The sequence below is a fragment of the Ictalurus punctatus genome, chromosome 10, assembly GCF_001660625.3.
Source record: "Ictalurus punctatus breed USDA103 chromosome 10, Coco_2.0, whole genome shotgun sequence".
Classification (NCBI taxonomy): domain Eukaryota; kingdom Metazoa; phylum Chordata; class Actinopteri; order Siluriformes; family Ictaluridae; genus Ictalurus; species Ictalurus punctatus.
Window position 1 is genome coordinate 8,711,397 of NC_030425.2, and position 9,390 is coordinate 8,720,786.

A 9,390-nucleotide genomic window follows, 5' to 3' on the forward strand; every position below is an offset into this window, starting at 1 on the left:
TGCTTCATCAGATGCAGAAGGAGGGCCAATTTGTAGAGATGACTTGTCTCTTATGGTGTTGAGTGTAGAACAACCTACAGTTTAGGTTTTGAGATGGGAAAATGTGAGTACTTGGAGTAATGCAGAAATTGATTGTTAAAGAGATGGTTAACTTAGTAACTTTCATTCCTAGAGCACACCTGAGCACTTTAATCGGGACACCTGCACAACTACTCATTCATGCAATTATCTAATCAGCCAATCATGCAGCAGCATGGGCTACAACATGTTACTCTTCTGTCAGCCAAGAACGGTGGAGGCTACAGTGGACAGACAAAACTGGACAGTTGAAAACACACAGATGATAGGGTCACAATTTGATGCCAACAGCATGAATCCATGAGCCAAACCTGCCTTGTGTCTGCAGTCCAGGCTGGTGGAGGTGGTGTAATGGTGTGGGGAATGTTTCCTTGGCATGCTTTGGGCCTGTTAATACCCATCACTCATCGTTTGAATACCACAGACTATTTGAGTATTGTTGCTGAGCATGTGCATCCATTCATGCCCACAATTCACCATCTTCTAATGGCTGCTTCCAGCATGATGATGCACACATCACAAAGCAAAAGTCGTCTCAAACTGGTTTCATGAACATGACAGTGAGTTCAGTGTTCTTCAGTGGTCTTCCCAGTCACCGCATCTGAATCCAGTAGATCACCTTTGGGATGAGGGAGAATGGGAAATTTGCGGGATGCAGTCATATCAACATGGACCAGAATCTCAATGGAATTGAGGCTTTGACAGTAAAATGAGGCCCTACCCGGTATTAGTATAGTGTTCCTAATAAAGTACTTGTTGAGTGTATCACTCACTTCTAATAAACTGCCTACCAAATCTATTATTCAAGTTTAATTTATTATAATATGATGCTTTCGGTCCATTTAGAATGAGAAGGCAATCATTGGTTGGTCTAAAGTATGACATCTTTAACCAGTGTTAAAGTATTTCATGTCATAGGCTATAAAAAATGTGTCAAGATACAAGAGAATAAGTGAAGTCTGTCCTTGTTTATAAGATTTTAAATGTTGACATTTATTGGAGTTATTACCCCAAATCAGGGATTTATATTGTTTTGGCCTCTTTTGGGGAGCAACTGGATGTTTATGATGAAATATTGCCCATGATATGAATCTGTTTTCCATTTTTCCACTGAAGCCTCATTTATTAAAAGATGAGTCGAAACAGGTGTGTTTGAGCTGGAAAACATCTCCGAACTTTGTTGGACTCTGAGCTGTGCATGGCTGTCTTAAATGTTCTATCTGGCTGACTGTAGCCATCCTGTCAAATCCTCATAGTCTCAATGAAACCGTATTCTGAGCATATCTGATTGGTTCCGCCACACACGAAAGTGTAAGGCCTCATAATTCCGTCTCGAAATTTGTGCACGCTTAGAAATACGGGTTAAATCTAGAACCCTGAAGTGTCTTATTGTCCCTATGGATGGATCTCCTGTTACATTTTTTATCTATAACCTTATAACTTAAACAATTAAATGACACTTAATTACCATGCCATCACTGGGCACCATGCACACACAAACATTCACACCTATGTGTAATTAATCGTAAACAATCCACTTAGTCGCATGTTTTTTTTGGACAGTTGCAGGAATGTGAACATGGGAAGAACACGCAGAACTCAGCACAGACAGAAACCTGAGCTCTGGATTGAACCCATTAGGCAGCAGTGCTACCCAGTGCACCACCATACTGCCCAAAGCTTCAAATTCTTAACCCTGATTATTCAACGAGTGTACTGTATATAAAAAAAATGTAATCACTTTGTGAGCTACATGTTTAGAAAAGGGGCTCTTTGAAAGTTAAGAGCCTCCTTAAGGGGTTCTACTTGGAACCCTCTTTGATAATTGTAGATTTCTGCATCGAACCTTTAGGAGACCGATTTAACCTTTTTTTTTTTTCTTTGTAGAAAATAGTTATCAAGTAATATGTTTCCTTAATAAATAAGACTCTTGGATAAATCTGACAGGAAGGTTTGCTACACCCAGCCTCTGGTGAGTTTTCTTTCAGTCTCTGAATCTCCATTTTGCTAAAGAGTCTTAAAGTATTGGCTTTTGTATAAAATAATCAGCTGACTTTCGTATAACATATCGATCCAGTAGCGTGACTCCTGACTTCTCCCATTCTAATGAGTCAGCATGTGTAAAGCAGCTGATGTGGACTTTCTCCTTGACTTACAGCCTTAATTGATTAGCTGTTTCGCTTTGCTTTCACGAGTAAGCATTAGCAGCCCATAGTGCTAGTTGCTGTGTACCATTGTTTATTATGACTAGTGGTAAACATTGTGCTAGTCTTTGATTAGCCTGTAGTTGTAATTTCAGATTGTAACGTGTGTGTGGAGTAAAAAAAAAACAACCCAGATTGTCACTTATCTTATGGTTGGGGATCAGCAAGCCTGGTTAATTCAAGGAAACCTTTTAATCTAAAGAGGGTATGGAAACCAAAATATAGTTAGCATTGATCCCCATTGCGTATTCTGATTCATGAATGTTGTTTTCTTTTCTTTTTTTTTTGAACATTAAATCACATTCGATATGAGGGTGGGCAAAAAACTGATTTCATTTTCATCTTCACAGGCCCCTTGAGAGTCTGTGAGTACACCTCTGCTCTCTCTTAATTGTATGCGCCCCGAATTGAACAAATGCTTCTATGAATATCTTTGATATCACTGTTTGTTGAAAGGTTTTCTGGGTAATGGACAGCACGCTGGTAATCCACTCAGCAGAACCTGTTAGAATCTCTGTCTTGAACCTTTTCTCATTACATATCACAACAACAGATCTGCAGGATAACGTAACCTTTTAGTATTGTTTAGCATACAGATGCATTGGTTGCTATAAAGTAATGGATGAGATAAGCTCAGTGTTTATGTTGCATTTATTAAAGTCTTCCAAAAATGTAAACAATTTGTAAAACAAAAAAGAACTTTCTGTATGTAAATGTAAGTGTTGGCATGTAGACACCTAATGAGAGTCACACAATTTCTCCAAACAATAGACTACACTAGTACTACGTATATGAGGTGTAATATAGATATTTATAGATATTCATAGTAAATTATATTTATAATACATATTCATACCAATCATGATATAAATGTTAAATAATTATTCCCATTGTTCTAAGTGAATCTTTGGCTGGGAAGCATCTCTTATACAACCAGTGGCAAGTGAAAATTGAGGCACACGATGGAGCTTAAATGAATAAACTTCCAAACCACGAGAATCCCACCACTGAATAATTTACACAGTGCTGAGCCACGGGAATCCAATACACTGCAGCCAAACTTCTCACACACTGGGATTTGGCTGCTTGCAGTATCAGTCAAACACACAACTTGACACACACAAAAAAAAAAAAAAAAAAAAACTTAAACGGGGCAGTGTGCAGACCTTCATGAGTGATAATATGTTGTTTGAAAGGCTTGCCTTTGACAGACAAGATGGAAGGAACATTCTGCAGTAGCCCATAAGCTGTCCCAGAGGAAACTCTCTCTTCAGCCACGTGCCTTGGTGCCATCTGAGGAGAGATGATGACAGACACATACTTTATGCTTTACACATTCTTTACACAGACTTTTCTTCTGATTGATCTATATGAGCATAAAGAGTGTAAAAAGAGTGTAGACTAAATCTAAGGTCAGAATATTGCAACAGAGCTGAGAAACGTGTTTGAATTTCCTCTTGGGGATCAATAAAGTATCTATCTATCTATCTATCTATCTATCTATCTATCTATCTATCTACTATGTTGTGGGGAAAAAAATTACATGTAAGTTCATATAGTGTTTACTTTAACAAAATCCAGGCTAGTTACTGAACAAAATCCAGGCTAGGTACTTGAACAAAATCCGGGCTAGTTACTGAACAAAATCCAGGCTAGTTACTTTAGCAAAATCCAGGCTAGATACTTTAGCAAAATCCAGGCTAGTTACTGAACAAAATCCAGGCTAGTTACTGAACAAAATCCAGGCTAGTTACTGAACAAAATCGGGCTAGTTACTGAACAAAATCCAGGCTAGTTACTGAACAAAATCCAGGCTAGTTACTGAAAAAAATCCAGGCTTGTTACTGAACAAAATCCAGGCTAGTTACTGAACAAAATCCAGGCTAGTTACTGAACAAAATCCAGGCTAGTTACTTGAACAAAATCCAGGCTAGTTACTTTAGAAAAATCCAGGCTAGTTACTGAACAAAATCCAGGCTAGTTACTGAACAAAATCCAGGCTAGTTACTGAACAAAATCCAGGCTAGTTACTGAACAAAATCCAGGCTTGTTACTGAACAAAATCCAGGCTAGTTACTTGAACAAAATCCAGGCTAGTTACTTTAGAAAAATCCAGGCTAGTTACTGAACAAAATCCAGGCTAGTTACTTTAGAAAAATCCAGGCTAGTTACTGAACAAAATCCAGGCTAGTTACTGAACAAAATCCAGGCTAGTTACTTTAGCAAAATCCAGGCTAGATACTTTAGCAAAATCCAGGCTAGTTACTGAACAAAATCCAGGCTAGTTACTGAACAAAATCCAGGCTAGTTACTGAACAAAATCCAGGCTTGTTACTGAACAAAATCCAGGCTAGTTACTGAACAAAATCCAGGCTAGTTACTTGAACAAAATCCAGGCTAGTTACTTTAGAAAAATCCAGGCTAGTTACTGAACAAAATCCAGGCTAGTTACTTGAACAAAATCCAGGCTAGTTACTGAACAAAATCCAGGCTTGTTACTGAACAAAATCCAGGCTAGTTACTTTAGAAAAATCCAGGCTAGTTACTGAACAAAATCCAGGCTAGTTACTGAACAAAATCCAGGCTAGTTACTGAACAAAATCCAGGCTAGTTACTGAACAAAATCCAGGCTAGTTACTGAACAAAATCCAGGCTAGTTACTGAACAAAATCCAGGCTAGTTACTGAACAAAATCCAGGATAGTTACTTGAACAAAATCAAGGCTAGTTACATGAACAAAATCCAGGCTTGTTACTGAACAAAATCCAGGCTAGTTACTGAACAAAATCCAGGCTAGTTACTGAACAAAATCCAGGCTTGTTACTGAACAAAATCCAGGCTAGTTACTGAACAAAATCCAGACTAGTTACTGAACAAAATCCAGGCTTGTTACTGAACAAAATCGGGCTAGTTACTGAACAAAATCCAGGCTAGTTACTGAACAAAATCGGGCTAGTTACTGAACAAAATCCAGGCTTGTTACTGAACAAAATCCAGGCTAGTTACTTGAACAAAATCCAGGCTAGATACTTTAGAAAAATCCAGACTATTTCTATATTTCTAAATTTCTATAATAACAAACAGTGTTCAGTCCAGAATAATACTTTAAATGTGTTTTACAGTTCAGCCTGTTTGGTATTGTGGGAATTACTGTACTGGCAGACAAAAGATCTGCACGGGTGTCAAACTCATTTTAGGTCATGGCCCACATTATACTTAGTCCAGAGTCAAGCAGGCTGAACCAAAAGAAAATCAGTTTAGAAAACAGCTCCTCTTAAGGGTGTTCATTTATCAGCATTTATCTAAAAGCTACATTCTGAACACACAAACGTATATATAACGTGCAAAACAGATGAACCGACTGCTGTTCATCAATCGGGGTTATATGTAAAGATTCTACGCAAAATAATAATACTCAACCGGGGAGAAAAAAAAATCAATAGAATAATTACAATATCAATAGAACATTGTGAAGTATTCAGCCCTGTTGCTGTGAAAACATTCAAGAGGCATGATTACAAGTCCATCTATTTATTTTCTGTACGTCTTATCCTACACAGGGTCGCGGAGAGCCTGGAGCCAATCCCAGTAGACTCAGGACACAAGGCACAAGGGGGGACACGATGGACAGGGCGCTTGGACGTTTGTGAAGCCCTTAGATTTTCACACGAGTCCTAAAAGTAGACAAATAGAAATCTATTCAACACATGAAATTATAATAGAAATATTATACTTGGACATTTTTTGTTGAGAAAAATGATCCAATATTACATATCTAGCCCATTCCTCAGTACAGAACTACTTCAACTCTGGCATGTTGGTGGGTTTCATCACATGTCCTTCCACAACAATTCCATAGGATTAAGGTCAGGACTTTGACTTGGTCATTCCAAAACATTAATTTTAGTCTTCTTTAACCATTCTTTCCTAGAACGACTTGTGTGCTTAGGGTCATTGTCTTGCTGCATGACCCATTCTCTCGTGAGATTGAGTTCATGAACAGATTTTCTTTAGAATTTGCTCTTTTACAAAGCAAGCAAAGGTTCAAATACTTTTGACACTCACAGTTATGTACTATTGGATCATTTTCCTCAATAAATAAATGACCAGATATTAGATTTTTGTCTCATATTTTTAATTGGGTTCTACTTTTAGGACTTGTGTGAAAATGTGATCATGTCCATCCATCCATCCATCTTCTATACTGCTTATCCTTTCCTTCAGGGTCACGGAATGTGATCATGTTTTACATCATATTTATGCAGAAATATAGAAAATTCTACAAACTTTCAATCACCACTGTGTTTCCTTTTCACACCAAAAACAGTGCATTGTGGGTATACTTCTAGTGTTTTATCATTATGGTAAATAGATAAAGGCCATGGTTTAGGTTGAAATTTCACAATTGAAAGCACTGATCACTGTGCAGTGCTTTTGATAGTGTTGTTATGGACATTGTGTTTTGCAAGAAAATAAAAGTAGATTTTAATGTGTGTTCTAAACATTTAAAAAAAAAATCACAAGTACAGTATAAATTTTTATTTGGTTTCAACCTAGAAAGACCTAGAAAATGTTGCTCCTTCCAGTCAAATTTTAAAACATTGTTGCTGTGTGTGCTTATCAGTGAGTTTTCCTCTTTATTGTCCTTTAGATGTCATTCAAGAGTATTATTCACCATTGTTAGTGGACCAAACCCCATCAATTCGAAATCCCACCTCATACCCATAATCCTAGAAAATCCCAGAAAAAATCTAATCAGTGAGACTAATTCTTTAAAAATGAAAAATTAAAAAGATAGGACTACTAACCCCATCACAACTCCAAACCTTAGCCTTCCATACCTCTTCGCAAAATCTTACACATTTCAAACAGTTAGGCCATATTACACGGTGAGTGCGAGCATGGCCAGCCAAGCTCCTCTTACACACAGCAGATGTAAGGCCTCAGTTTCTCAGTGAAGCACAGCTGCAGGCTTTTCCTTCCTCTCAGAGATGTTTATAGTCACCATGATCTGAATTCAGCAGTGTGTTTCACAACCCACTTACCTGATCCTCAGTCTTTGGCCAAGACCTAATCAGTATTCACAGTGAACAGTCTGTCCCCACACGGTCTCTTGACCTTAATAACCAAAGTATAAACCGAAAAAGGGATTGAATGACTTTAGGGTGTGATTGCTTGGAAATCACTATTTTCCGCATACAGCTGCCATTTTTACTGGGATTTTCTTGCCCCAGACGGTATGTTTGGACTGCGGTTTTCATTCGTCATGTCACAAACCTCTCTCATTAGCAGAAAGCAAGGGGAAGCCTTTAGCGATGGATGCCATGCCAGGAGAGAAATCTCAGCCCGGGTGCTGGGATTACATTTAGACCACACAAAACAGAAATTTTCTCAGCACCCTAGTGGATTTTTATAAACGCACACTTGCAGACAGAGGTATTTGTAAAACCCCTGTTGGGTCTTGAGATGATCTTTTTGCATGAGCATGAAATAAAAAGTCTAGCTCCAATTATTTAAATGAACACAGCGTTTAACATTTAATCCTGTTATGAAATTCTATTTAAATACATACATGTGCGTATTATATGCTAAGGTGTAACACAGTCTTTCTCACAGCTGTCAGGCATTATTATTACAAGTTACTCTCAAGGTCATTATTCTGAGGTGGGAAAAAAAATCAACATTGCTGCCGATACATGACTTAAACCCATGTGTTTTTCCATCGCTCTATGGAAACCAAACAAATGTGTTGATCCACATCTAAGTGACACATCTATAACCCTGACTGGATCATCAGTCATAATTGCACTCAGTTCCATTGACTTAAACACAGCCTTCATCAAAAGAGAATTTAAAAATTCAGTCTAAACCTGTTTGAGTTCGGAAAAAAAAAGGATGTTAATGATGGAGGTTGGGTGTGGTATTTAAATTTAATTTACTGACTTAAAAAACAATCCTAGTTACTGTGAAACTACTAGCTTGAAGCGATATTTCAATTTAGACACATATATCTTTTTTTGTTTGTTTGTTTTTTTACACTCAAACACCCATGTATGAAAGTGTTCTATAAATAATTTACTGTATGTTTTCGTCACCAAAAATAAAAAGCATAAAATGTCTTTAGACTTTACATTAGATCTTAAAATATTTCATTTTAAAAGTCCTCAAAGTATGTTAAACGGGCAGATTGTTGGGAAGCGTAATTCTGAAACTGTATATAGTAGCATAGTAATCTGAGACTAACATAGGAAATGTAATTCCTAAACTGTACACAATCTCTCCCTTGAAATGTAAACTCATTACCTCTGTGCTCATAGTCACTGTTTGGAGTTTGGACAGTTGGTGGGCTACTTAGATTATCACTCAGATTCTCTGAAATCACACAGTGAATTTCTAAAATGGAATGATATTTTCAACAATATATACTACAAATATATCAAATTAAGGAGCGAACACTTTTTCACAGTGTTGGTGAAAAAGTTCCAGACTGCTGGGACTACGGCTGCTCTTAACGCCATACAGACTTCATATAAATCCATAATGAACTTTTTCACAATATCTGTTGTTACCCAGATGAGGATGGGTTCCCTTCTGAGTCGGGTTCCTCTCAAGGTTTCTTCCTCTTAAAACATCTTAGGGAGTTTTTCCTTGCCACCGTCGCCACTCAGTGGCTTGCTCAGTTGGGATAAATTCACACCTTTAATATCTGTATACCGTGTTGATATTTCTGTAAAGCTGCTTTGAGACAATGTCTATTGTAAAAAGCGCTATACAAATAAAATTGAATTGAATTGAATTGGTCATGCAGGACAAAACAAGGCAAACCTCCAGCACCATTTCTAGCTCAATGTAATGGGAAACAGATCATTTACATGCACAGAAACTATAGAGCGACAAATTTGTACATTTTATTCCCAAATATCTTCTTGATATTGTAATGATGCAATCTTACCCACCATCTTATCAATTCCAGCCAAGCAGGAACCACGCCTGAGACCGAAATCACTAGTTATGATGATGATGATGATGATAATAATAATAATCATAATAACAACAATAACAATAATAATAATAACACTAATAACAACAATAATAATAACAATTAATA